The sequence below is a fragment of the Schistocerca piceifrons genome, chromosome 1, assembly GCF_021461385.2.
Source record: "Schistocerca piceifrons isolate TAMUIC-IGC-003096 chromosome 1, iqSchPice1.1, whole genome shotgun sequence".
Classification (NCBI taxonomy): Eukaryota; Metazoa; Arthropoda; class Insecta; order Orthoptera; family Acrididae; genus Schistocerca; species Schistocerca piceifrons.
In genome coordinates, this window is record NC_060138.1 from 879,257,537 (window position 1) to 879,285,160 (window position 27,624).

Below are 27,624 nucleotides of genomic sequence, written 5' to 3' on the forward strand. Positions count from 1 at the left end.
GGCTGCGCGAGAGTAAAACGTCCAGTACTACTGTTATGACTCAAGCTACGCTCTTACATGAAAGAACAGTGTGATGCTGCGATCTTCAGGTAGAGCGCTGAGTGTAAAAACTGGTGCGATGTAAACTAGTGAGCGTTCTTTTGTTCGTTCTAATTAATAAAGTTAGGTTGTGATAGGAATATACTGTGTTTGTCATGGAATATCTCTCTCCTTAGGAAGCTGATATGTGGTACAAAATCGTGAGTGCATGTTAGAAGACCTATTTTAACACCACTTTATACCATATTCGTTGGGAAAATGCTACCCCATCCATAGTTAATGAGGCATTTCCCGTGGGCTACAGGCAAGCAAAAGACAAAGGATATAGAAGCTGCGAATCTCACCGTGACAAGAAAAAAAAAGACTGTTGTCAGAAACAGATAAAAAAGACTCATTGACGCCTGTATGTGCTTGCAACTTCATAGCCACAGAAACAGTAATTTTGTTCGAATTTTGTAGTTATATACTGTCCCACTATAGATGTAAGAACTGTAAAAAATTGTACAGGGTGAGCACAAAGTCTTGCCCTCATTATAACAATTTATTACAGAATAACCTTTTGACATAATAATTTACATTTGATGACGTTACATGTTGTTGTTGTTGTGGTCTTCAGTCCTGAGACTGGTTTGATACAGCTCTCCATGCTACTCTATCCTGTGCAAGCTTCTTGATCCCCCAGTACTTACTGCAACCTACATCCTTTTCAATCTGCTTAGTGTATTCATCTCTTGGTCTCCCTCTAAGATTTTTGCCCTCGACGCTGCCCTCCAATGCTAAACTTGTGATCCCCTCATGCCTCAGAACATGTCCTACCAACCGGCCCCTTCTTCTTGTCAAGTTGTGCCACAAACTCCTCTTCTCCCCAATTCTGTTCAGTACCTCCTCATTAGTTATGTGATCTACCCATCTAATCTTCAGCATTTTTCTGTAGCACCACATTTCGAAAGCTTCTATTCTCTTCCTGTCCAAACTGTTTATCGTCCATGTTTCACTCCCATAGATGGCTACACTCCATACAAATACTTTCAGAAACGACTTCCTGACAAATCTATACTCGATGTTAACAAATTTCTCTTCTTCAGAAACGCTTTCCTTGCCATTGCCAGTCTACATTTTATATCCTCTCTACTTCGACCGGCATCAGTTATTTTGCTTCCCAAATAGCAAAACCCCTTTACTACTTTAAGTGTCTCATTTCCTAATCTAATTCCCTCAGCATCACCTGACTTAATGTCCGGCCCCGGTAGCTGAGTGGACAGTCTGCCTTCGGCAGTGCTACGGCACGGACGTCTGTTTACGTCCCTGCCGGGGAAGTTCGCGCTTGCGCAGTTGTTCACCTCTTCGGCGTACTCGCGCGTTTAGACGACTCGATATAGAATGGCACGTGCATACCGATAGTCGACTCTCAAAATTAGTTTTTCGAATGTATATGCGAGACCGAAAGCCTACGAAATCGAAAGGTTCCTACGAGACGAAGCTAAATTGACTACAACGAACGTATCGGAATACACCTCTCCATAGTGAGCAGTGTCGTTTACGTCAAACTGATTAACGATGCAGTATGTGACAGAATCATCCGAGATACTAAACATGGACTCAAATTTCGTCACTCTGATGGACATGTTGGAGACGTAACTATCAATCACGCAGGACTGGGCTTACGAAACATACGTATTTTCGAACTTCCCTTCGAGGTTCCGTCTGACTTGGTCATTGACGCCTTACGCCCATATGGAAGAGTGCTTAGCCACGTTGAGGAAAAATGGTCCAACTTCACGACTTACCCCGTTCTCAGTGGGGTGCGTCAAATCAGAGTAGAACTGACACAACATGTACCCTCGTACTTGGTCATCGGCGGAAGTAGAGCTGCGGGAAAGAGGGCCACGTCCGTTCCGAATGTATGCAGCGGCGGGTAGTGCAAGTTCCAAATGGCGAGCCCGTGCCTCCGTCCACGTTGACGCCGCTGACACTAACGTAAGCGGACGCTTTTCGATCAGGTCCCATCCTGAAGAATGACCAGCTACAGAATCCTGACAGTTTACGGCAACCGACTGCAGCTGAAACCGCCTCCAGAGACGAAACGACGCACAGTTATGCTGCTCCGGCGCCGACGACACCCTTAACCGAGCGGAAAGGATCGGTAGGAGGTATTGATCCTGCTGTTGTGCCGGCAGCTGCTTTCGTCCCTGAGCACCGGAAGTCACTTCCGCACTCGGATATCCAGGCGCACACGCGCAAACAACGATCGCCGAAGCGCCGCAAGAAACGACGGCTAGCGCCTTCGGATACCTGCTTACTGCAGTCCACGTCAGACGAACTTGGGTGTAACGTCGATACAGTGCATTCGGATGCGCAACGGAAGGTTCTACCTCCCACACAGCAGTGCGACGCGAATAATGCTAGACAGGGGTTGAATACAGACACACCGCGGACGGAAAGCCGACGGAAGGAGTCCCTCCACCCACCGCAGCATCGCCACCGTCTTCGGTCAGCCAGGCTGGAGAAACACGACGGGAGCTGGACCTCCAGCACAGGAACTGGGCCGACGAATCCGATACTGACCCACAGACCGACGACGCACCCGCAATGGCGAGTGCTGCGTCCACCGAATGTTAACCGCACAGAAGATGCAGACTTCCGCACAGACGGCATATCGTCGAGCAGCAGCACACAAATTAACATAAGCGTTCATGTGCGCTTTACGCACTGAGGAACAGGGACAGGCATATCGAACAGCCTCTATTAATATTAATACGATCAGAACGCCTGTCAAATTGCAATTATTACGAGACATGTTACATGCGTCTGACGTCGACTTTGTTCTTTTGCATAAAGTATGTGTTGAGAGCTACCCCGACCTGTATGAGTACGATACATACATTACACCTACTACCGACGGCGGCAATGGAACAGCGATACTTCTACGTAGCGGCATAGTAGCCGAGGAAGTGGTGTACCTGCCGTCAGCGCGAGGACTGGCGCTCACAGTGCTGGGAGTACGGGTCGTTAACATGTACGCACCGTCAGGGTCCGAAAGACGGCGCGATCGAGCCCGATTTTACGCAGAGGAGATTGCACCATTATTCTTGGGTCGGTATGAACATGTCTTACTTGGAGGTGACTTCAACTGCGTGCTCGCACCAAGAGATCAACACCCACGATATACTTCATGCCCGGAGCTGCGGCAACTCATACAGGACATGAATCTCATTCATACATGGGAGACGATACATGGCGACAGACGTGGATACACCTACGTCACGAGTCACTCTGCCAGTCGTCTCTATCGCATTTACGTAACACGTCGTCTCGAACCTGAGATCCTCGATGTGGAATTGTGGCCTGTCGCCTTTTCAGATCACATAGCATATGTATGCACGGTCTCCCGGAGTCGTCAACAAGTGTGGAGGAGTCGCAGTGTTTGGAAACTGAATACAGCACACCTCAGGGAACCTGAGTGCAGACGCTTAATCGAAGACAATTGGCACATGTGTGAACGACGCCTCCCGACATATCCGACGACGTTACAGTGGTGGCTGGAATGCGTTAAGCCTGCATTGCGCCGAGCGTTAAATGCATACGGAAGGGAGCAGATGATGTGGAGACGACACAAGACGGAATTTTATTTCACGATGCTCCGCTAACTTTCTGTTCAAGCACCTTCACGGGAGCGTCGGCCCGGTATAAAACGAGCACAGGGCCAAATAATTTCCATAACGCGCCATTGAACGAGTCCGTGGAGAATCACCGTCGATATATCACGTTATCAGAGAAAAACAACGTAGTCGCAGAACCTTAATACAGACGGTCGTACTGCCAGATGGTCGCCGTATGACAACGCACAAAGACATTGCCAATGCTTCTGTCGAACACTACGGTCATCTCTATGAAGAAGTGGAACACGATCAGGCAGCCTTTCATGAGGTCCGACGAACGATCTCCGCGTGCTTCGACGAGACGGCCAACCAGGAGTTAACAGGTGAAGTCACAGTTGACGATGTAATGGAAGCGCTTGATAAGGGAGCGTCGCACAAATCGCCGGGGCCCGACAGGTTTCCGCTAGAGTTTTACCGTACATTTAATGATCTGATGACTCCACGATGGACTGCCATGTTCTGCGAATTGATGTCTCCCAATGTGCCTCTTCCACCTTCCTTCGTGGAAGGAATGATCATCCCCATCCACAAACCATCCGGCGGCACAGGAATATAGGTCTACCGGCCACTGACCCTACTTAATTGCGACTACATGATCTACACCAGAATATTTGCAGCACGCTTTAAACGCGTAATATGCCAAGTGATATCACTCGACCAAACCCAGCTAGGAGGAGATAGCAATATACAAACGGCACTCAGAGACTACCGCGATGTTATCGCACTGGCATCAACATGTCGTCTCCGGGGTGCATTGGTATCGATAGGCTTCGATCGCGCCTTTGACAGGCTGAGCCATCCTTACCTCACGGAAGTGATGACGCAAATGAAGCTTCCGGACAGTTTTGTCACCGTCGTTATGAGACTACTCCACGCAGCCGCATCCAAAGTGCTCATCAATGGACGCTTGGTGGGGCCCATCACCATCTCACGATCGGTCAGACAAGGGTGCCCGCTGTCGACGATATTGTATGCCATCGCTGTCGAGCCGCTGCTCTGCGGGCTCCGGAATCGACTCCAAGGAATGATCATAAGGCACAACAAGTTTATATGCAGAACGTACGCGGATTACCTAGTGCTTTTAGCACGGTCAGGCGACGAGGCAAGAGCGGCCCTGCATTGGATTAATTTGTATTGTATGGCTACGGGAAGTCGCCTGAACACGGCAAAATCGGGAGCGATGAACATCGGGAGAGGACTCCCGACAGGAAGTGTAGCACCATTACAGCCGATCAACAAGATGAAATGCCTAGGAATTATCTTCACTACAGACGTTCGACGCACGGCGGCACTGAGCTACAGACATCTTCTGCAAAGAATTCGTGCGAGTGTCCGAAGTCAGAGGTTAAGGACACTGGATATGATAAAACGGGTCACCTTTTCCAACACTTATCTAGCTTCTCGCATCCCCCACCTGGCACAAGCTCTTCCTATGCCGGTGGTGTTGGCCCGCCGAATCCTGGCGGCACCAGGATATTTTGTGAGCACAGGTCTGCTTTTTAAGGTCGGATACGAAACCCTCACGCTTCCTCGTAGTCGTGGAGGTCTTGGACTAGTCCACGTACGCAACCGAGCAGTGGCTATTTATGTAACAACAATGATAAAGATGTGGACGCGACACCGGACAAGTCTGACGGGCACCTTGATAGACGAACTCGCTCCACCTTCTCGTTCGGCTCCGGTAGCGATGTCTCATCTCACCAACGCTTGCCCATATGCGAACCTTTTTTGTGGAACACAGTTATGTACATATGGAACTACCGACTACCAGGACGGCAACGGCACGTGATATATATCACATCTTGGCTGGACGACGGCCGAATAATGCCGTAGAGCGCCGCCAACCTACAGTTACGTGGTGAGTGGTATGGCGTACAGTGCACCACCCACACCTTGATACGGGAACGCGCGCACTGTGGTATCAGGTGGTAAATGGGAGATACGTGACTCGTTCCAGGTTGCATACAATTCATGTGGCAGACGAGCCACTGTGTCCGCAGTGCAATGTTATAGACACAGAGGAGCATCGCCAGATTTGCGGACCTTCGGCGGACGTATGGTATTTGGTCAAAAAAATGATCGCCTTCCTCCTTCGGGTGGGGTCGCAAGCAATAGAACCACGGATACTACTTCTCCAAGATATGACATATTATCGCCGAACAAAGACAAACGCAGTGACTGGGATTCTAGGTTTGACTGTGCGTTATCTTTTCCGAGACGGCACTAAGAATGTGCTCGACTTTTGAGCCTCACATCTTATGAGACACCCGAGATATCGAACATATTACGCAAATTTTTTAGGGAGTGCCTTGCTTGATCCCCCAACCAGTTGGGGTGTCCCGGGTAGGAGAATGTAATTATTGCCTATAAGTATCAGAACAAAAAAGGACCAGGACAGCGGAGAGGATCCACCATCACACGTGAAGACGTACCCGACACCAACGCGAGGTATAACGGGATTAGCAAGGTACGCACCCAAAAGAGGAACGTCGTCCGTTATTGTTTCGTACTGACAGAAGCAGCATATTTTTTTCACTATTATGGAAAAAAAGGTCCACTTATTTACGTTTCCCAGAAATATTTTATTTTATAAAGGTCATCATCTTATATATTTTTAAAAAATGCTAGAAGCAGTTTATGTTTGTTATTGTTACACCATTATGTAAAAAAAAGGTCCACTTATTTAAGTTTCCCAGAAATATTTTATTTTATAAAGGTCATCGTCTTATGTATTAAAAAAAAGTGGTCAGCGCGACGGACTGTCAATCCTAAGGGCCCGGGTTCGGTTCCCGGCTGGATCGGAGATTTTTCTTCGCTCTCGAACTGGGTGTTGTGTTGTCCTAATCATTACCATTTCATACCCATCGACGCGCAAGTCACCGAAGTGGCATCAAATCGAAAGATTTGCACCAGGCGAGCGGCGGGAGGCCCTCGTCACACGCCATTATTATCACACCCGACTTAATTCGACTATATTCCATTATCCTCGTTTTTGCTTTTGTTGATGTTCATCTTATATCCTCCTTTTCAAGACACTGTCCATTCCGTTCAACTGTTCTTCCAAGTCCTTTGTTGTCTCTGATAGAATTACAATGTCATCGGCGAACCTCAAAGTTTTTATTCCTTCTCCATGGATTTTAATACCTACTCCAAATTTTTGTTTCCTTCACTGCTTGCTCAATGTACAGATTGAATAACATCGGGGAGGGGCTACAACATAGGCTAGTGTTACTAGTTTTTTTTAAAGACCACTTACGTTAGTAAACCAAGCTGTGCTAACTTGGTAGCTCGGGGAATGTCGTGGCGGCATTCCAGTTCCCGTCAGCTGTTTCGTAACATGTGTTCTGTCACAATACCCACAGCAGCTTGTATCCTAGCCTGCAGTTCGCCGACGTCAGCAACTGGTGTGACGAAGACTCTGTCCTTGACGTAGCCCCGGAAAAATGAAGTCAAGGGGCGTAATGTCTGGAAAGCGGGGTGGCCAGGGTGTTGGACCGTTCCTTCCAATCCACCTATCCGGAAATGTTTCATCCAGGAAATCACGCACTATCAAAGCCCAGTGGGGGTCGGGGGGTGGGGGGGGGGGGCGGTTCTCCATCTTGCTCGAAAATCATCCATGGTTGATATTCTTCTAACTGTGGGGCAATGAACTGTTGCAAAACTTCTAGGTAAATGTTTGTGGTAATGGATTTTTCCGCGATGAAAAACTGTCCAAAAACCTTGGTATGCATCAGCCTGCACCAAACATTCACTTTTTCGCTGTCTCGCTGTAACTGCACAGTAACATGTGGAGACTGTGAACCCCATATACGGACATTATGCCCATTTACCATTCCACTGACATGAAAGGTGGCTTCATCGGTAAAGCATATGCGATTTAAGCAGTCGTTAGCGCCATCAATCCTGTTGAGATTCTCAGTTGCAAATTCAGCACGTGTCAGCAAATCATTCGGTTGCAAGGCTTGCACGATTTGCACTTTGTAAGCATGCAACATAAGCCTTTCATGAAAAATCTTCACCACACTTGCTTGCGGTATTTGAAATTCATGTGATGCTTGACGAGTTGATTAGACGGACTCCGTTGAAACGATCGCCGAACACGATCAACAGTTGCATAACTCACAAGAGGACTGCCACTTCGAGGACGATATTCAACGCTGCCTGTTTCGTTAAACTTTGCGTACCATAGCTTTATTGATTTAACGTCAGGTGGGCTGCGTCCATAAGAAGCGCGAAATTGACGCTGAACACTGATGGGCGATTTCGTTTCGTGAAACCAAAGCACACATTCCGCCAGAAGCTAACGTGACCTAACAGACCGCGTCGGTGTTGTGGAGCACTAGCGCCATTTATTGGTCACAACAACTATAACCTATGTAACGGCATCAAATGTAACTTATTATGTCAAACGGTTATTCCGTTATAAATTTTTATAATCAGGCCAAGACTCTGTGCTCACCCTGTATATCTGTTAGTATAATTTCATTAAATCATTTGAAGAATGTATTCAAAGGTTGTCAGAAACTATCTTTATCAAACCAATATACAATAAGTCCTATAAAGCCTTCAAATCAAAAAATTTATAAACGTAAACCTGCACGAACCGAATGAGCACGCCGTCAGAAATATCATATACGACTGATCTCTGCTGCTGATCGTGGGCCTTGCCTTGTGATATCACAAGTATTCCCATTGCCCATGACTGGGTAAAAATCTTTCCGTTTGAAGTGCCAGAGCGGATCAGGATATGATAGAAGTCGGGATGGGATGCAAATTTACTCATAGTTCTTCAGTTTGCCAAGAGAGTGCAGCACTAGTCAGTCTGTAGGTTCCATGTAACAGTATCTAGAGTGAGAAGCGTTGGCTGCAGTCGCAACAGATATTTTTCGCATTTGTGAGCTTCAGACCTATGGCAAGTGTTGAGCTGTGGTAAGTTTTGCGCTGTAAAATAACTGTAGACGTATTTTAAAACAATAATAGTTCAGGTATCCACCTGTGCTATATATAACTGTGTGTTTACCGTTTAGTGCGCATGTTAACACATGTTTTACGTGTTGTTACATGCACCTTGTTGCCATATTGGATTAGACATATCACTGTGCAGCTCTCGGGAACGTTGGGGAAGATGCCATATTTTCTTTGGGGTACATCTACTAATACGTCTACGTGATTACTCTGCTATTCACAATAAAGTGCCTGGCAGAGGGTTCATTGAACCACCTTCAAGCTAACTCTCTACCGTTCCACTCTCGAGCGGCGCGCGGGAGAAAACGAACACTTAATTTTTTCTGTGCAAGCCCAGTAACCATATTCAAGCTGTCTCGAATGGCGAGCGGACAAAACGAGCACTTATTTCTTATTTTAGAATGATGATCATTTCTCCCTATGTAGGTGGGTGCTAACAGAATTTTTCCGCAATCGGAGAGGAAACTGGCTATTGACATATCATGAGAAGATCCCGTCGCAATGAAAAACGCCTTGTTTCAATTATTGTCACTCCAGTTCACGAATCATGTCTGTGGCACTATCTCCCCATTTCGCCATAATACAAAACGAGCTGTCCTTCTTTGTACTGTTTCGATGTCATCCGTCAGTCCCACCTGATGCCGATCCCACACCGCCCAGCAATACTCCAGAATAGGGCCGACAAGCGTGGCGCACGCAGTCTCTATAGTAGACCTGTTGCACCTTCTGAGTGTTCTGCCAATAAAATGCAGTCTTTGGTTTTTCTCTAGCCACAACATTATCTATGTGATCGTTCCAATTTAGGTTATGTTCAACTGTAATTCCTAAGTATTTAGTTGAATTTAAGCCTTCAGATTTGTGTGACTTATCGCGTAATTGAAATTTAGCGGATTTCTTTTAGTACGCATGAGAATAACTTCGCACTTTTCTTGATTAAGGGTCAATTCTGAGTGTTGTGGACAGGTATAACTGTGGTCTGCTGTTGGGTATCTTCATCGATGAATGGTACAGATAATACCAGATTCTTCTCCTGCTCCAACACGCCGGCAATTTCTGCTATAAGACGTCCTGGGTGCCTTTACTGGAACAAAAGTTTAGTGGAAGTCTTAGAGCACATGTGTGGAACTAGCCACCTATGTCTGAAAACAGGATTCACTCCTCTTGGTATAAACACTTGTATGACAACCAAAGGTATGTTCTGAAGACCAGTTTTGAAATATTTATTTTCTGCAGAAATCATGGAGAATCTGAGGATTTACCCTCTCTTATTACAATTAAAATGTTCCAGTCCCTCCGTGTCCCATTATCCTGATTTCCAAGCATATCGCTACTCCTTCATTTTAAGACTTCATATGTGTTCCTTGTCACTGAATTCTAGTAGGTTTTATGTTCTGAACGTATAACATTGTCGCTTCATAATACATAACAGGCTGCTCCACATATCCTATACAAGTCGTCCAGCATGTGGAACATCAAAGGACGCCTACTTTCTCCTGGAATTATAAATCACTTTTCATTAGTTTTATTCGCTTGCTGATATGGCTCACGGTGCGCTACAATCCTGTCTAATTGATAGAATGTTATGGGGTCCCCCGTCAGATGACTTAACTGTAACTATCTGCTTTAGGTGACTAAGTGTCTGTGTGTGAAGTGTTTTAGTTGTTGGTCAGTAATATTGTTAGATGTTGTTTTTATTTTTATTTTTTGTCTGATGCAAGCACTGCATAGATTAGTAAAAACAAAATAAAGTTTTGAAAAAGTGTCATTAGTAAAACTTTTATCGACATTAACAAATTTTTTGTGAACGAATAGTTGATAATCAGCTTTGAAATGAATATTGTCAACACAAAAGAGCTTGTAAGAAGCTTCCACACGGCATCTCTGTACGTTATGAGGGCAAATATAAGAAGCTGAGATCGTTAGGTTCTTTAGCTTACAACTTGATGGTAAGTCCATTTGGATATTTGTCGTATGAATTCAACAGTGTTTTGCATAAACCTGGTCAAGAACTGGCTGTTCTGACCAATATTTCAGAGTAGATAATTTCATGAAAAAAAGTTAGTTGTGGATAACATAACACTTTTACCGACTAGAAGCTCGATTTGCAGGATCATAACTAAGTAGACATCGTGAGGTGTTGGCTATTGTGCCGGATATCAGCGGCGTTCTTGTCCGATATTTCGACAAGATCACTCGTTATCTTCGCCAGGTGCCACCTAAGACTGCTTATCGAGTCACTGATCAATAAGTCTTTTCTCGGCTTGAGCTGGTGCAGGCTAAGTATTTGGGTCCAACTCCTGCGTAACCTGTCGGTGTTGCTTGAAGAGGCATCTGGTTATCTGAAATAAAAACAAGGTACCCTTTGGCTAGCAACCTAGCGGTTAGTGCTCCTGATGTGGTGGGCCTGTCAGGGCATTATTGTATGCTGCACAGACCCTCCGCTTCTTCTTCCGATTAGGGATGACCAATCAGTCCGCTACAGAGTGGCGATGTCGTCCCTGTCTTCTGGAGTGAACACTGGTACAGCATTGATGTCGATCAGGTCATCCCACAGGACAACTTCATGCAACGCCGTTAGTTGGGACTGAGCTATAATAAAGAGTATATGCGGAAGGGGAAGCTTAGGTTTCCCAGGAGGAGTGAAGATGTAACAGGTATAGAGTTTGTTACAGCCTAATTTCAAGCGCTGGCACGCCAGTCGGGAACGTTAGAGAAGGGAGAAGACGTCAGCCAATCGCCCACTGACCGACCCCTCTCCAGGATGACAACGCGACAGCAGCGGCCCGTATGTGAAGAGGACATAAGCGCCACGACCGACTGGCGACGCCCCAGTTGAATAGCAACTTCAAGATAGGCATTTGTACAGAAGCGTCAATGCGAGTGATTGGATGGGATTGGTTGGGGGAAGAGACGAAACAGCGAGGTCATCGGTCTCGTCGGATTAGGGAAGGACGGGGAAGGAAGTCGGCCGTGCCCTTTCAAAGGAACCATCCCGGCATTTGCCTGAAGTGATTTAGGGAAATCACGGAAAACCTAAATCAGGATGGTCGGATGCGGGATTGAACCGTCGTCCTCCCGGATGCGAGTCCAGTGTAATGCGAGTGAGTTTGCTTGTATTCTATATACAGTGGAAACTAGAAATTGTTTATAATGAAGAAGATAGATTATTTTGCATGTCGCCCTTTGCTTGCGACAGATCTGTGTAATTGCAAAAGTTAAATATTGTCACTTTCCTTATTGTAATAAAACTGATTAATAGATTGGTCTGATTGTTTGTCTAGTGCGGTTCTGGGCGGTACAGTCTGGACACGAGCGGCCGCTACGGTCGCAGGTTCGAATCCTGCCTCGGGCATGGATGTGTGTGATGTCCTTAGGTTAGTTAGGTTTAATTAGTTCCAAGTTCTAGGCGACTGATGACCTCAGACGTTAAGTCGCATAGTGCTCAGAGCCATTTGAACCATTTTTCTAGTGATCAAAGGCCGCAGGCTTCCTAGACACCACAGATTTAGTATTTTTAAGCAGCTTATTTCTATTCTGATGGGGAGGTGCTGAGTATCTTGGCTGCTGCTGATGCGTCATCGTACTTCCACAGACTGCAGCTATGACTGGTGAGCTGCTGCACTTGCCTTACACCTTTGGTGTTGCCAGATAGCGCACTGGGGTCTCGCAAAAGCATTGGTCGTTCTGGGGCTGTGGAAGAGGATGGTCTGTTGCAACCCCATCTGTTTGGCTATGGAGAGAACCATTATTAGTTGAACATATTACTACTGTAGGTTTGATACCCCCTTCAAAATATAGCACCTAAGAATAACATCAGTTACCTCCTGGATTGGTGGAAATCGTCTCTTGTGCTGAGGGAAATGCAGACTGACTAGCCTTTGCAAGTAAGGCCCACAGCTCGAACACCATTAAACATCTGTACCAGCTGTGAAATGCATTTTAAGCCTATGGCTGCATAACAGTTATGCATGATATCACAATTTCGAGCGGCTATTGGTGGCTGAATTGTGAAACAGGCCAGTCAGCCACAGCATGTCAAGGCAAAGACCCACAGTGTTTCTTCACCCATGACATCATGACCATGTGGTTGGATACAGTGTCACGCTTCCCACCCACTGATGGCGGTATTGTCAACTAGGTCACTCAGTCTCCACATATCGAGATGATCAAACAAACAATAAAAAAATTTTAGGAAGCTTTTCCATTAGGATAACACCTAAAAACGATGAAATAAAAACATGTACTTCTACACCAATAGCTCAGCACCATTTTTCAAGGGGATAGGGAGGGGAAGGCATGGGATAACACCCAAAATAAGGGAAAACACCACTCTGTGTCCTTCCGCACTATCAGTGCAGCACAGACTGAGTGATTTTTCCCGCCATTTTTCGATGTTGGGAGAGGAGAGGTGTTGTGAGTGTGAGATGATGAGGGAGTAATTAATTTATCAATTAATTAATTAATTAATTTGATGTGTTGCCACACCTACAACAGGTTTGTAGGGGGAGGGGTGGGAAGAGAGAGAGAGAGAGAGAGAGAGAGAGAGAGAGAGAGAGAGAGAGAGAGAGAGTTCGTCATCTAGAATAGACTAAAACTGTCCTAGTACACCAATTACTCCGCTATTCATTGGTCGTTCTTACATTTTATCTGTTATCCAGCCAGAATTTTTGAACACATTAAAATCTAACTTTGACATGGAAATAAATGCAGCTCCTACGTTTTTAGTGTGACCTATTTCATTAATAATTCATATCTTATTTCTTGAAAAATAAATGGAAATGTGTTATGTTTTAGAGCCAGAATCGTCAGTTTTTTTAATTAATTATTGATATATGATAGTTGTAGTTCGTCTGTGTTGACATACTACATTTCCTCTGTAAGGTGGTACATTGGGGGGGGGGGGTGTATAGTGCTTTTATAGAGTGCTCTCATTCTCCTGTTTCAAGTGAAGATGTATTATGACTTCCTTCTCACGAAAGTTGACGATATGTCCGTCATGAGCTACAATAGTCAAATCGAGTGTGTCTAATATCTGAACGACCAATGGGAAATATTGTAGTAGATGGCACTTCAGTTATTTTACGCTCTTGGCTTACTGCAGGAAAACCACCATAAAATTTCTGAATCAATTGATCACGATTTTTTTTTTAATCAGTAATAGTAGCAATTGATCAGTCTCATAAAATTTGTCAGAGGTCGATTTCATTGGCTGTCCCTTTGAAAAGCCTAAATCCTTCGTACCCAAAGTTAATAGTCTCTTCTGCTGTACAGTCTTCCGTTTTACGCCTACTGACATTTACACGCAACTCAAAGCCTTTTATAAACGGTTTTAAGTATGTGTTTCGATCGTTAGTGTCATATACACCATACAGTATACAGCGTTATTCACTAACTATTGCCACCAAGTACAACTCCGAAAGTACGATAGTGGCTGAAAAGTTTGTGGGACAAATGTTGCATGGGACAACTGGGACCATAATATGACGTTGGTTTTTTGTTGCTAGGTGGGGTCGCGTCAGAGATATGAAGGTCAACCTTGTTTTTCTTTTTTAATGGGATACTATAGATTGGGATACTATAGATTGAGTGGTATTCCTTAACATCAATAGCGTATTCTTCTTCTTCCTTTCTTTCCTCTTTGACACAGTTTGCTTTATTTACTGTCTGCAAGCCTTATTCATTGCTTTCAGTAACAGGTTTATATTTCTGTTCGAAATGCTGTGCCCTACTCAACCGCCTTGGTCTCAACAATCGTAGTTTTTGACGAATTGACTTATGTGCTAAAATAATTTTCTGTTTTTTCGATATGTTATCGTGTGCTACACAGACTTTGAGACAGCACATATTTTATATACACACCTTCAGACTATTTGTGCTGGTTTTCACTTTTTTCCTTTTTCGATACGTTTCCATTTCAAACACATTTTGCATTTAACATATCAACTGTCCTCAAAACAGTCTTATTATATGCTTCTTCTGGTGTATTCGTTTCCTGGAAATTTTTTGTTAAATCTTCAATTTTCACTTCAACATATTATAGAACATTCTGTCTATTGCCACTCTCGGGTTGAACATATGAAGCACACGCAATTACCTCAATGCGTTGCTGCGAGGATCAGTCAAAAAGTAACGCCTCGTAATTTTTTTTCTCCTTCAATAAAGTTTCTTAACTGAAAAATTTGCATTTGACGCTACTCCGCAAAGATTCTTCTACGATCCACTGCAGTAGTAGCTTTCTGCGTCCGCAGATGCCAGTAATGCAGCAATATGGCCGACTGCTGTGTTCGTATTAGACAGCGTTCTGTGAATAAATTCTTGAATGCTGAAGATAAGACATCCATTCGCGTTCACGAACGACTGAAAAATGTCTACAGCAGTGTTAGGTGATAGGTTCGCCGCTGTAAGTAAGCTGAAGGGTAAATACCATTCCCCGACGAAACACGGAGTGGCAGGCAGGTGGCTGCAGTGACTCAATACAGCATTCAGCAAGTACATTTTTTGGAGCAGGATGCACAGTAAATTCTGTCCAATACGTCACAATCCTCAAACAGTTTAAAACACCTCTTCAGCGAGCGCGCCCAATGAAAACTACGGCAGATGTTCTTTTTTTTTTTTGCATGAGAATGCAAGACCACACATCAGTCGTCACACCACTGAGGAGATTGTGAAAACTGGATAGGAAGTCTTGCATCATCTCCCATACAGACCTGATCTGGCACCATCAGACTTCCATCTGCTCGGGCCGCTGAAAAAGGGTCACAGTGGGATTCATATGGAAGGTGAGGAGGCCTTCAAAACGACCATGTGTCAATGGCTTTGGAAGGAGGACCGTACATTTTACCACACAGGAAACATGCCCTTCTTAATCAATTGACCAAAACTGTGAAAATGGCTGGAGATGATATTGAAAAGTCATAAATTGTTAGTGAACGCTGTGGTTTTCAATCTATGTAGTTTCATTTGAAATTCTTGCAAAATAAAAACAAAAGTAGGAGGCATTATTTTTTGACTGACCCTCGTAGTTACAACGAGCTGTGAAGTGCCTTGCAATCGATCTTGAATAATATGGGTTGGGTAATTTTTTAAGACGACTGCTGTTACTGTGTTATTATTAGTTTCGAGTTTGTTTTTTATTATTTTTCTATTTTGATCTACTATTATCGCAAAGTGTTCTTTCATCACACTTACTTTATCCATCAGTTTATCAATGTGGGCTTAATACTCTTTAATAATGTTCATTAACTCAGTTCCAACTAGTTTTATCATATGTCCATGTCTGTCTATAGAAATCCATCAAGTGGTGCACTTACATGTCATTACACCACGTCTTAAATATCTCTTGAAAAGTTTTTCTGTATCGTCTGCCATTCACTATTCTTATTTTGTCACTAAATAGTAAGCCATACTTACTGTGATTCCAGCACTAGGCATATATGCCATCGTCTCACAGATTCTGCTTTATGACAAGGTGTGTTTTTATGCTGCTACAAACGATCATCGGGCCTGAGCGTTCCTCTACTGTACTCAGTACGCAATGCTGTAAAATGTGTTCCTATACTTTCGTATTTAGCGTTTTCCTAATCGCAAGCAAGAGACCACACCCTAACCACAAGAAACACCCCCATACCGTAATTCACTGTTGGCACTACACACTAAGGCAAGCAACTTTCTCCAGGCAGTCGCCAAATCCAAATCCTCTTGTTGGACTGCCACAGGGCATAGCGTGATTCACCACTCCAAATCACTCGTTTGGAGACATTTGCTGTACAGCAGTGTCGCCCTTTACACTACCTCCATCGTCGCTTAACACTGACTAAACATATGTGTGGGCTACGAAGAGTTGCTCGACCACAGCATCCGATTATTTTTGGCTCCCTGCGCACAGTCATTGTGCTAGGCAGACTGTTGGTAGCAATTTTGGACACATAAGTGTTTCCTTCCGCAGATTTTATGCCGTATTTTACAACCACCCTCTACAATGCTTGAGGTCTCTGTGCATCAATACATGGTTTAGCTGCAGTTGTTCCTTCGTGAATAGATTTCACAATAACATTATAAGTAGGCTGTTTAGGTTTTTATGTTGGTAACGCCACGTAGCGCTCTGTATGAAAGTCACTGACTGTGCAGTGTGCAGTCTGTGGCTGGTTTGCATTGTTGGAATATTTGCTATTGTAGTGGTGGACAGCTGGATGTGAACAGCGCGTAGCGTTGCGCAGTTGGAGATGAGCCGCCAGCAGTGGTGGATGTGGGGGAAAGAAGCCAGAGTTTTAAGATGTTAATGAGCGGACGATCTGGACGTGTGTCCGTCATAAAAAGGAAATTTGTAAAGATGGATGGCTTGAAAATGACGTTTGAAGATTATTAAGGTAAATACGTTGTTTGTTCTCTATCAAAATCTTTCATTTGCTAACTATGCCTATCAGTAGTTAGTGCCTTCAGTAGTTAGAGTCTTTTATTTAGCTGGCAGTATTGGCGCTCGCTGTATTGCAGTAGTTCGAGTAACGAAGATTTTTATGAGGTAAGTGATTCATGAAAGGTATAAGTTATTGTTATTCAGGGCCATTCTTTTGTAGGGATTATTGAAAGTCAGATTGCGCTAAAAATATTGTGTGTCAGTTAAGTGTTGATCAGAATAAGTAAAGAGAGAAATGTCTGAGTACGTTTCGTTTTGCTCAGCTGTTTGAAAATCAAATGACGTAGAGGTTTATCAGCACAGTCATTAATAATTTTCCAACGGGGACGTTACAACATTACCAGTCGGGCAGCTTTAGAAGGGTTTAAATGTCCTTGATAGATTTGATGGGTCACACCCAATGACTAGTACATTAGATGTAACTAAGTTCTCTTGACCTATTCATTCTGCTGATACTGTTTCTCTACTGACACCACAATATTCCCCGCCTCCATTTATATTCGCGGGTCCACCTCTCATGACATGTAGTGATCAATTCCGCGTTATATAAGGGTGTTCGGATACTTTCGATTAGGTAGGGGACGTATCACACATACGACGTTTCTGGTTCTCTCGTTTGTCAGCTTTATACTTCTGTTGACGACAAGCGAATCAAATCTCTCTCCGCACGTGCACCATATCTGAACTGAGGCAAAATAATGCTGCTTCACAGCTCGAATTACGCGACTTGACACTACAGCTTTGTCCGCGTGTGTAACAGGATTCGAGGATGAGAGTTATACGGAAGCATTTACAGACGAGGACAGAGGTAGATATGCCCCAGCCATAGGAAACATTCTCCCCCTTAACAACACATAGTTGACGGATCGGTGAATCCTAATTTTCTCTGTTTGCAACAAAGAGAAATGTCGCATTGATTGAGACACAGGACTAGAGGAGCTGGATTTGCATCTCTGTCCACCCGTTCAAATTCAGCTGTGCTGTCGTTTCCACGACTCTCTTAACAAGGAGATCCGGATGGTATCTTTCAAAAGGGTATGATCAGTTGTTTCTCGATCGTTCTCCAATCCAAGATTGTGCTGTTTCTAACGATCCAGTCGCAGATGAGACTCTAAGTCCTACCCATCCTTCCATCTATGAGGAGGAGCTGCATTCAATTCGACCTCTGGGCATATTGATTTAGGTTTTGCGTCGTCCCCTCAATCTCCCTAGTCGAACACTGCGACAGTAGCTTCAAGAAAGGAGAGGCCAGTTTCTCTCCACACTCCTCCCTATTTGAACTAATCCTCCGTATGTTACGCCCTCCACATCGATCACAATCTAATGGGTAACAAGGGGAGCGTGCGAAATTGCCCTCACCGATTTTATTCATATTTGCAAGTTGTATAGAGCACGACTAGCACTTAAACATATGAAAATAGCAAGACGCAGGTCTCAAACGTTTTCGAGAAAATCGAGTATGAACATTTTACGCGTGCTTTCGTACATGGTCGCTGGTAACCAAGGATTTTGCAGCCAAGAGAGTAAGCGCTTATGTCTGTGGATCGAACCTCGCTTCCGGTACTCCTTTTCATTTCTTTCCCACATAATTCAAACAGTAGATGTGCGAGGTAGGTTGCGAAACTGTGTGATGACGGAGAACCACTTACGAAAGTAATCCAACTTTGTTTTCCAATAGACGCATCGAAAAATACCATACCCATGCAAAGATTCGGCGTTCATTGCAAGTGCTGTATGTTGCAATAATTATTGTTTCCCATGTTTCCGTGATCAGTATCATCCTGATTCAGACTGTGCTCCATATGTTTCACATTGTACTTACAGCATATGTATATAAAATAAAATGATTACACTGATTTGATTGAAGATTTTTATGTATCCATTATTTTCCAGTCTCATTACGAAAATTTTTTCGTCTTTTTCAGGGTAAAGATTATGAAAAAAATGAATGAATCTTCCAATAATGACAGCTCGCATAATCATAATAATTACTTTGGAAGAAAAAGAAAAGAAAGAAATGCAGGCAGGGGTCTTCGATCCATGGTCCTCGGGCTCTGAACACACTCTTTTTCTTCAAAGGAATCCTCCTCGCGCCTAAAGGGAGAGGTGGGGGAAAAGAGGGCAGGGGTCGCAAGCCGGGGCCTGGTCACCATGTCCTCCTCCCTCGCCCTGAGATCCACGGAAAGCATAGGGAAGGTGGAGTACATGTACAGAGAACATACATGATTTATTTACTTCTCTTTCCATTTTTATGATATTATTAATATCACTGAGAATAGCAGGAAAGCGACGTCGTGAGGAGGAGGAAGCGACAACCCGCCAAACTCGGTGAGACTACTGACGCATAGTTTTGCGGTGAAGTACATTCTGAACGGAGAATAAGCGGTTCTAAGCGAGGAAAAGGCATGGATCAACTCCTCATTGCAGTAACACTTCAAATCTGCGATACGTAAGGAAGATGCTACAAAGGAAATTGGAGAAACGTTTTCTGTATTTTGAATTGCGGACAACTGCGCAATGGCGTTCATTAAGGAAGTACCAAAAATCAAAGACATTTTTCTCGCGGTCGGCAAGCAAGTACCAAACTACGTGTCCAGAAATCCACTTCACGGAGTTCATCATCGTTTGTGGGTAGCATTTCGAGTCCGGAAAGAGGAGCAGGTGAGTAGGTATCTGACGAGAAGTCGCACGGGTAATTAGGGACAACGTCTGACGCACCTCTTGCAGGTCGGCACACCAGTCGATGCTCGTCCGTGTCCAGTACATCACAGGCAACACGCGTGCAAAGTGAATTCCGTGAATGCGTGACCGGCATATTTTCTTCCCACCGACCGTACGGTACCAATGCAGACTTGTAATCAGTGGTGAGATAAGGAGCGCTCGCCGATCGCCAGACGGCACGCCAGTCGACATGGGGATACTTCCCCTCGACCACATTCGACCACTGTATCACTTCACGGACGTAGCTCAGTTCGAGGCGAAAACGGCGGGAGAAAAAGAAGGACGGCGGGACGTCCAAAAGCTGGATGGGGGCTGAGATAGAGCGTGATGCAAGGGCCTCCAGCAACAAGCTTGTAAGGCACGTAGGACAACGGCGCGACAACGCCATTTGAGAGCTGACGAAAATAAATTTGTGCCGCACCGGGACTCGAACCCATATACTCTCAGTTGTGGACTTCTCCAGTACATCTACATACATACTCCGCAAACCACCATACGGTGCGTGGCGGAGGGTACCTCATACCACAGCTAGCATCTTCTCTCCCTGTTCCACTCCCAAACAGAACGAGGGAAAAATGACTGCCTATATGCCTCTGTACGAGCTCTTATCTCTCTTATCTTATCTTTGTGGCCTTACCGCGAAATGTAACTTGACGGCAGCAAAACTGTACTACAGTCAGCCTCGAATGCTGGTTCTCTAAATTTTCTCAGTAGCGATTCACGAAAAGAACGCCTCCTTTCCTTTAGAGACTCCCACCCGAGTTCAAATGGCTCTGAGCACTATGGGACTCAACTGCTGTGGTCATCAGTCCCCTAGAGCTTAGAACTACTTAAACCTAACTAACCTAAGGACATCACACACATCCATGCCGGAGGCAGGATTCGAACCTGCGACCGTAGCAGTCGCACGGTTCCGGACTGTGCGCACCCGACTTCCTGAAGCATTTCCGTAACACTCGCGTGACGATCAAACCCACCAGTAACAAATCTAGCAGCCCGCCTCTGAATTGCTTCTATGTCCTCCCTCAATCCGACCTGATAGGGATCCCAAACGCTAGAGCAGTACTCAAGAATAGGTCGTATTAGTGTTTTATAAGCGGTCTCCTTTACAGAGGAACCACATCTTCCCAAAATTCTACCAACGAACCGAAGACGACTATCCGCCTTCCCCACAACTGCCATTACATGCTTGTCCCACTTTATATCGCTCTGCAATGTTACGCCCAAATATTTAATCGACGTGACTGTGTCAAGCGCTAAACTACTAATGGAGTATTCAAACATTACAGGATTCTTTTTCCTATTCATCTGCATTAATTTACATTTATCTATATTTAGAGTTAGCTGCCATTCTTTACACCAATCACAAATCCTGTCCAAGTCATCTTGTATCCTCGTACAGTCACTCAACGACGACACCTTTCCGTACACCACAACATCATCAGCAAAGAGCCGCACATTGCTATCCACACTATCCAAAAGATCATTTATGTAGATAGAAAACAACAGCGGACCTACCACACTCCCCTGGGGCACTCCAGATGATACCCTCACCTCTGATGATGAAAACTCACCATCGAGGACAACGTACTGGGTTCTATTACTTAAGAAGTCTTCGAGCCACTCACATATTTGGGAACCAATCCCATATGCTCGTACCTTAGTTAGGAGTCTGCAATGGGGCACCGAGTCAAACGCTTTCCGGAAGTCAAGGAATATGGCATCCGTCTGATACCCTTCATCCATGGTTCGCAAGATATCATGCGAAAAAAGGGCGAGTTGCGTTTCGCAGGAGCGATGCTTTATAAAACCGTGCTGATGCATGGACGGCAACTTCTCTGTCTCAAGGAAATTCATTATATTCGAACTGAGAATATGTTCGAGAATCCTGCAACAAACCGATGTTAAGGATATTGGTCCGTACTTTTGAGGATCCGTCCTTCTACCCTTGTTATATACAGGCGTCATCTGTGCTTTTTTCCAGTAGCTCGGGACTTTACGTTGGGCAAGAGATTCGCGATAAATGCAAGCTAAGTAAGGAGCCAATGCAGTAGAGTACTCTCTGTCAGACCGAATTGGAATCCCACCAGGACCTGGCGATTTATTTATTTTCAACCCATTCAGCTGCTTCACAACCCCAGGGATATACTAGAGACCATACAAAATGTATAAATAAGCGTAAATTTTTCTAACTCGATTTTCTCGAAAACGGTTGAGAGGTACGTCCTCCTGTTCACTTAGATTCAAGTCGTTGCCGTGCCGTGTCGGTAAGAATCAAATTAGTGACAGAACAGTGGGTACGATCCCTCTGTAAGCCCACTAAGGTTTCTCCCTTTCTTTCTGTTGTGTAGTCTTAGCCCGCAAGCGGCACTCAGAGAGCTGAGCTGGTGCTGCCGCAGTGACGCGCAGTCCCAGAGCAGGCTGTGCCAGCGGCGGAGCGGCTGCCTGCCGGTGAGCCCGCAGGCCGCGGCTCTGCTGCAGTGGTCCGCCGCCAAGTGTGTCGAATCGAAGCGCGGACAAGTTTTCTGGGTGAAGGGCGGCCGCTTCCTGGCGCCCTGCCAGAGTCCGACCGCCAGAAATCTGCGTCTCTTCCGCAACCTCCACGTAGACCCTATATTCCTGGACCATCTGCCATGTTGTAACATTGGTAAACACAGACGACTGTGTCTCCGCTAGTCGAATTAACAAACACTTGATGGCGGCTATCACAACAGTAACGTGAGTATTACTTTGAAGAGTGCAGTTTCGATGCACCTCCCTTGGTATAACTGTTGGGCACGCAGAGACATATTCTCGATGATTTTAAACGTGCTGCGCTTTGTTTAACTAATCGTTGTATTCACTACGGAATTATCACAAAGGCGTTCCGTGATAAACCCAAATATTTTCCATTCAACACTGTGTGGTAAATCTTACCAGACACGGTATCCCAAGGGACTATGACAGATGCTGCTTTACGGACTGGACTATGAGAATAAATTTACTCACTTCGCTCATCCGCAAAAGAAAAATGAAACGAAACGCACATACCATGATCAAGTAATCCGTTCTTTTCGCTGACATTTTCATTTATTGCCGTACGTTAAGAAAATTATAAAAACACATTTTAATTTACAAAATTAATTTAAAAATTGCCATAAATATGTAAATGTGCGTGAAATAATTCATAGTCATTTTAAAACAAGGAAATTTGTAATGTCAACTTATCAGTCATTAGTTATGCACTTGATCCGCATAATTTGAATGTCATACAGAACTTACGTTGCATAATTCTATTATTAACACACGTCATCTTGAAGCTCCAAACTGGCTCGTTACATTCTGTTGCCCAGTAGAAGGATTCCTGCAGTTCTTGTATTTTAGTTCTTTTGCATAAGACCGCTTTAACGTCGACAAATCATCACAGAACAGGCAATTACATCACACGAGTAGTAATTCAATTTTGCTACATGTAATAGTATTAATATCAGTAGTAATGATGGTATAGTGTATAACACTAATTTAAAATTGCAAGTAATGATGAAAAAATTACTGAGATGATATCCATAACATCGAATTCAACTGGAGTGAGTTAGGAAAACAGCTGAAAATCCAGCTTGGTCAGGAAAGAAAAGGGATTCATAGCAGCAAAAATAAAATTTTATAAGGTAATTGACTGGTCAGGATGATGGCGGGTGGGCGTGAGGGTCTTAGGGCGAGCCGGTGATCAGCATTTGATCATGGTCAAATAATTTACTTTAACTTTTATTAAAAACTCGTTACATAGATACTCAGAAGTGGTCAGTGTCCTCGCAGCCTACCGACCCGAACGCGACGCGGAAGTCCGTTGTCTGACGACGCAGCAGGGTGTCTGATGACAACAGCCGCCCGGCCGATAGAAAGACCCACTTTTATTCTTCGTTGCTAGCTGACTCGCGCGGGCAGCGACCCGGCAATTCGGAATCAGCGCTGACGGAAATATGTGTACCGCGCTGGAGGGTGAACGATCGCTTGCCTACTTCACCCGTTCCCTTACAGTTTCAATTTTTTTATTTCAAAATCACTATTAAATGTATTTAACAAATTGGGAATATAAGATCCCGGGACACGTCTTCTACTTGGAAATTTAAATCCTAACTCTTAAAATTGCTTGTTTTTCTCCACTTACTGCTTTCACCAAGAAGATAAGTCTTCAGGGCGTGTGCTGGACGCAGAGTTTTCTTTACTACGCCTCATACTTAACCATTTTAAAAATTTTAAATTTTCGTAACTGTTGCTATATGAGCACTGTGGTGTTTGTGTTTACTCGAGGACATCGATTTCGCTTTACAACACTTGAGATGCTTCAGATATCACGCGCCTGCTACCACAGTCCTTCACAATACTTGAACTGTCACAATTGTTAAACCAATTGTCTTGAGTCTTTTTAATATGCACCCTCTCATTTGTGATGCAAAGTTACTTATGTAGGTTTTCGGAGCTGCTTCTTTCTGTAAGATTATGCTCATTTATTGTTCCGTCTGAGCTGCACACTTTTAATTCGATTACGTGTTTCGATCACCATGGATCATCTTCAGATCTAAGTAATTGTGTCAGAAATCCGTCTTGTCTACCTAGAACCACATATCAGTTTACTTTTTTCTCTGAAAATGGGTAACGGGCTAAGCTGGCTGTTCCGACGTCTATATCTTATTTATGGTGCTAGTGTTTCAATTCTTTCCTTAGTCATAGAAATACTCCCTGCCCATTTGGTCAATATGAATATATCTTCTAAAGAATGCATCTGTAGTCTGCTGTATGAAAACCGTTTACCCGTTTTATCTTTGTTATACTTTATAATTACAGTTCAGTCTTTATTTTTGTATTTATTTTCATATTTCTTCTTCTTTACTCTCTTGCTTTTATGAGTAGTCTTATTTAGTGCCTGAATTTTTTTTACTTACTCTTTCCTTAAAGCTTGCACCTCATTTATAGACGGTATAGTAATTTCTGTTGAGCATACTGTTAATGTAACTAAATCGTCTTCTTTTCTTCCGAGTGTCCATTTCTTCTTAGAACAATAAAACGTGTCGTAAGACCTCAGATGAACCCTTCCTCCTGTTCGTTTACTTTCAGTTACTGTTTTACACATAATATGATCCAAATGTCGTATCGAAACCCTTTGATATCAGCACCATTATGAGTCGCTCTCCGGAGTGCGTTTACTGAAACAAACGGTTAGTGGAAGTCCTAGAGCAAATGTGTGGAACTGGCCACGTATGTCTGAAAATGGGATCCACTCCTCGTGATATAAAACTTGTAAGTCGGCTACAGATAACATGTTTTGAAAATTAGTTTTGAAATATTTACTTCCTGTAGATGCCGCGGTGACTCCGAAGACGTACTCTCTCCCACTGGGATCATTGTGTCCCAGTCGTTCCCTGTCCCATTACCCTGATTTTCAAGCATATTGCTTTGCAGATTTCGTATATGCTCCTTGTCACGAATTCTGTCAGTCTTTATAATCTGAACGTATACCATAGTCGCTTCATAATACGTAACAGGCTGATCCAAGTATCCTACGTAAGTCGTCGAGCATGTGGAGCATCTTACGACCAATACTTTCTCTTGCGAGTATGAATCGCTTTTCATTAGTTTTATTCACCTGCTGATACGGCTCACGGTGTGGTGCATGTCTATCTAATTGATAAAATGTTATTAGATTTCCCATCAGATGTCTTAACTGTAACTATCTGTTTTAGGTGGCTAAGTGTCTGCGTGTGAAGTGTAGTGAAGTGTTTTAGTACTCGGTCAGTAATATTGTTAGATACTGTTTCACTTTTTATTTTTTTTTGTCTGATGCAAGCACTGCATACATTAGTAAAAACAAAATAAACTTTTGAAAAGTGTCATTAGAAAATTTTTTGTGAAGAAATAGTTGATAATCAGCTTTGAAAGCATCATTGTCAACACAAAAGAGCCTGTAAGAAGCTTCCATACGGCATATACTTTACGCAAATAGAAGAGGCTGAGATCGTTAGGTTCTTTAGCTTACTACTTGAGGGTAAATCCATTTGGATATTTGTGGTATGAGTTCAATAGCACTATTCCTGACCAGAAGCTCGGTTCGCAGGATCGTAACTACACAGGAATAAATTGGAGAAATTCGTAAAAAATAGACATCGTGAGGTGTTCGGTATTCTGCCGGATTTCATCTTGCCCGACATCCAACAACGTGACTCGTTATCTTCACCAGGTACTACTAGGGCTGCTCGTTGAGTCACCTATCACTGTGTGATGACCTCAACCCACAGGAAAAATAATTATCAAAATCTGAACTGTGAAGTCATCCAAAATTCTAGTTGGAAAACCACACTCTTTGTTATACTTCTCAATTAGTCACGATCCCACTTTGTTTATGAACTGAAAACTTATGATTTTATTTTGTTTTGTCTCTAACAGTTTCAACGCTTCAGTGCGTCATCTTCAGGCTGTTTTTGATGCAGTACATGTTGATGTGATCCCCATGCATAACACATCAGTTGCCAGCATTACTGGATACGCAGATAATGTGTCAGCACTCCAACTGGCAGTTGATGGTTGGAGTGCAGACACATTATCTGCGTATCCAGTAATGCTGGCAACTGATGTGTTACCCATGGGGATCACATCAACCTGTACTGCATCATAAACAGCCTGAGGATGACGCACTGAAGCGTTGAAACTGGTAACGACAAAGTAAAATAAAACCATAAGGACGGCTGTAAGTATTTTTCTTTATCACGATAGTAAACGGCCGTCGTTCCAGAGACCTCCTGCTATAAGGATGGACGTACAAAATATCCAGTAGTAGCTTTCTCCTCGATGTCCGAATCCGTGAGCCGGTTTTCGTAGGTAGCGGGTAGGATGAGGCCCCCTACAGTGGAAGCTCTGCTGGGCGGCTACCCACCACGCTGCTCGATTTCCCGGCCGAAGCCACTTCCGCACAATGACTTCTGGAGTTTAAATCGGTAGCCGTCTCGGAGTCCGATTTCTTCTGCCAGAAATATGAATTCACTAAAGAAATAAATTGTACCTGTACAACAAAAGGCTGAAAAGTCCACAGGCAGCCCGACCAAACCCATCAAGGATAGCTTGCCAACATGCTGATAACTTCGCCATTGAACGCTCATACAGAAAAAAGAAACGTCAGCTTGCCAACAACTACTAATAAAGTACAATTTGAGAGAAACCCAGATGTTCGTTGATGGCCAGGACTTACTACTACATATAGAAATTCTTTGCTGGAACCAACTGATACACATATAATTATGATCGTCTTCAACTTTTGTAGTCCTGTCTTCCTTATATGTGTGTAATATTACTATATATTGGTTATTTTTACTTTTGGCCGTCTAACTACAATTGAATGAAACATCATTTTCGTACCACATGCGTTTCGTCTTTCTTCTCTGCAAGGCATCTTCAGTGGCCTGGAATATGTAAATAGTTTTACTATATAGTTTACATTTTGGGGCAATGTACCTATAGGTTACAAACAGTTCTGGTGGTTGGTTTTTTTTTGTGATGAAGTAATATTTTTAATTCTACTTAAAATTACACTCGAGAGTTGGCAATAACATTCCACCTTAGCAATAACATACGTCAGTCGGCAACACAAACCAAACCATTGCATCAAAACAAGTGTTCAGTTCCTAGTGCTGTGAAATGTGGAAAACAAAAAACCCAAGTGGCAGTTATAAGAAGAGGAACAGCACCCAAAATGGAACAGAAACATAATATGTAGAAAATGGTCCACGTAACCTGTAAGTATAATTTAAGATATTACTACATCATAGATAAAAACCAATCGCCAGAACTGTTTATAAC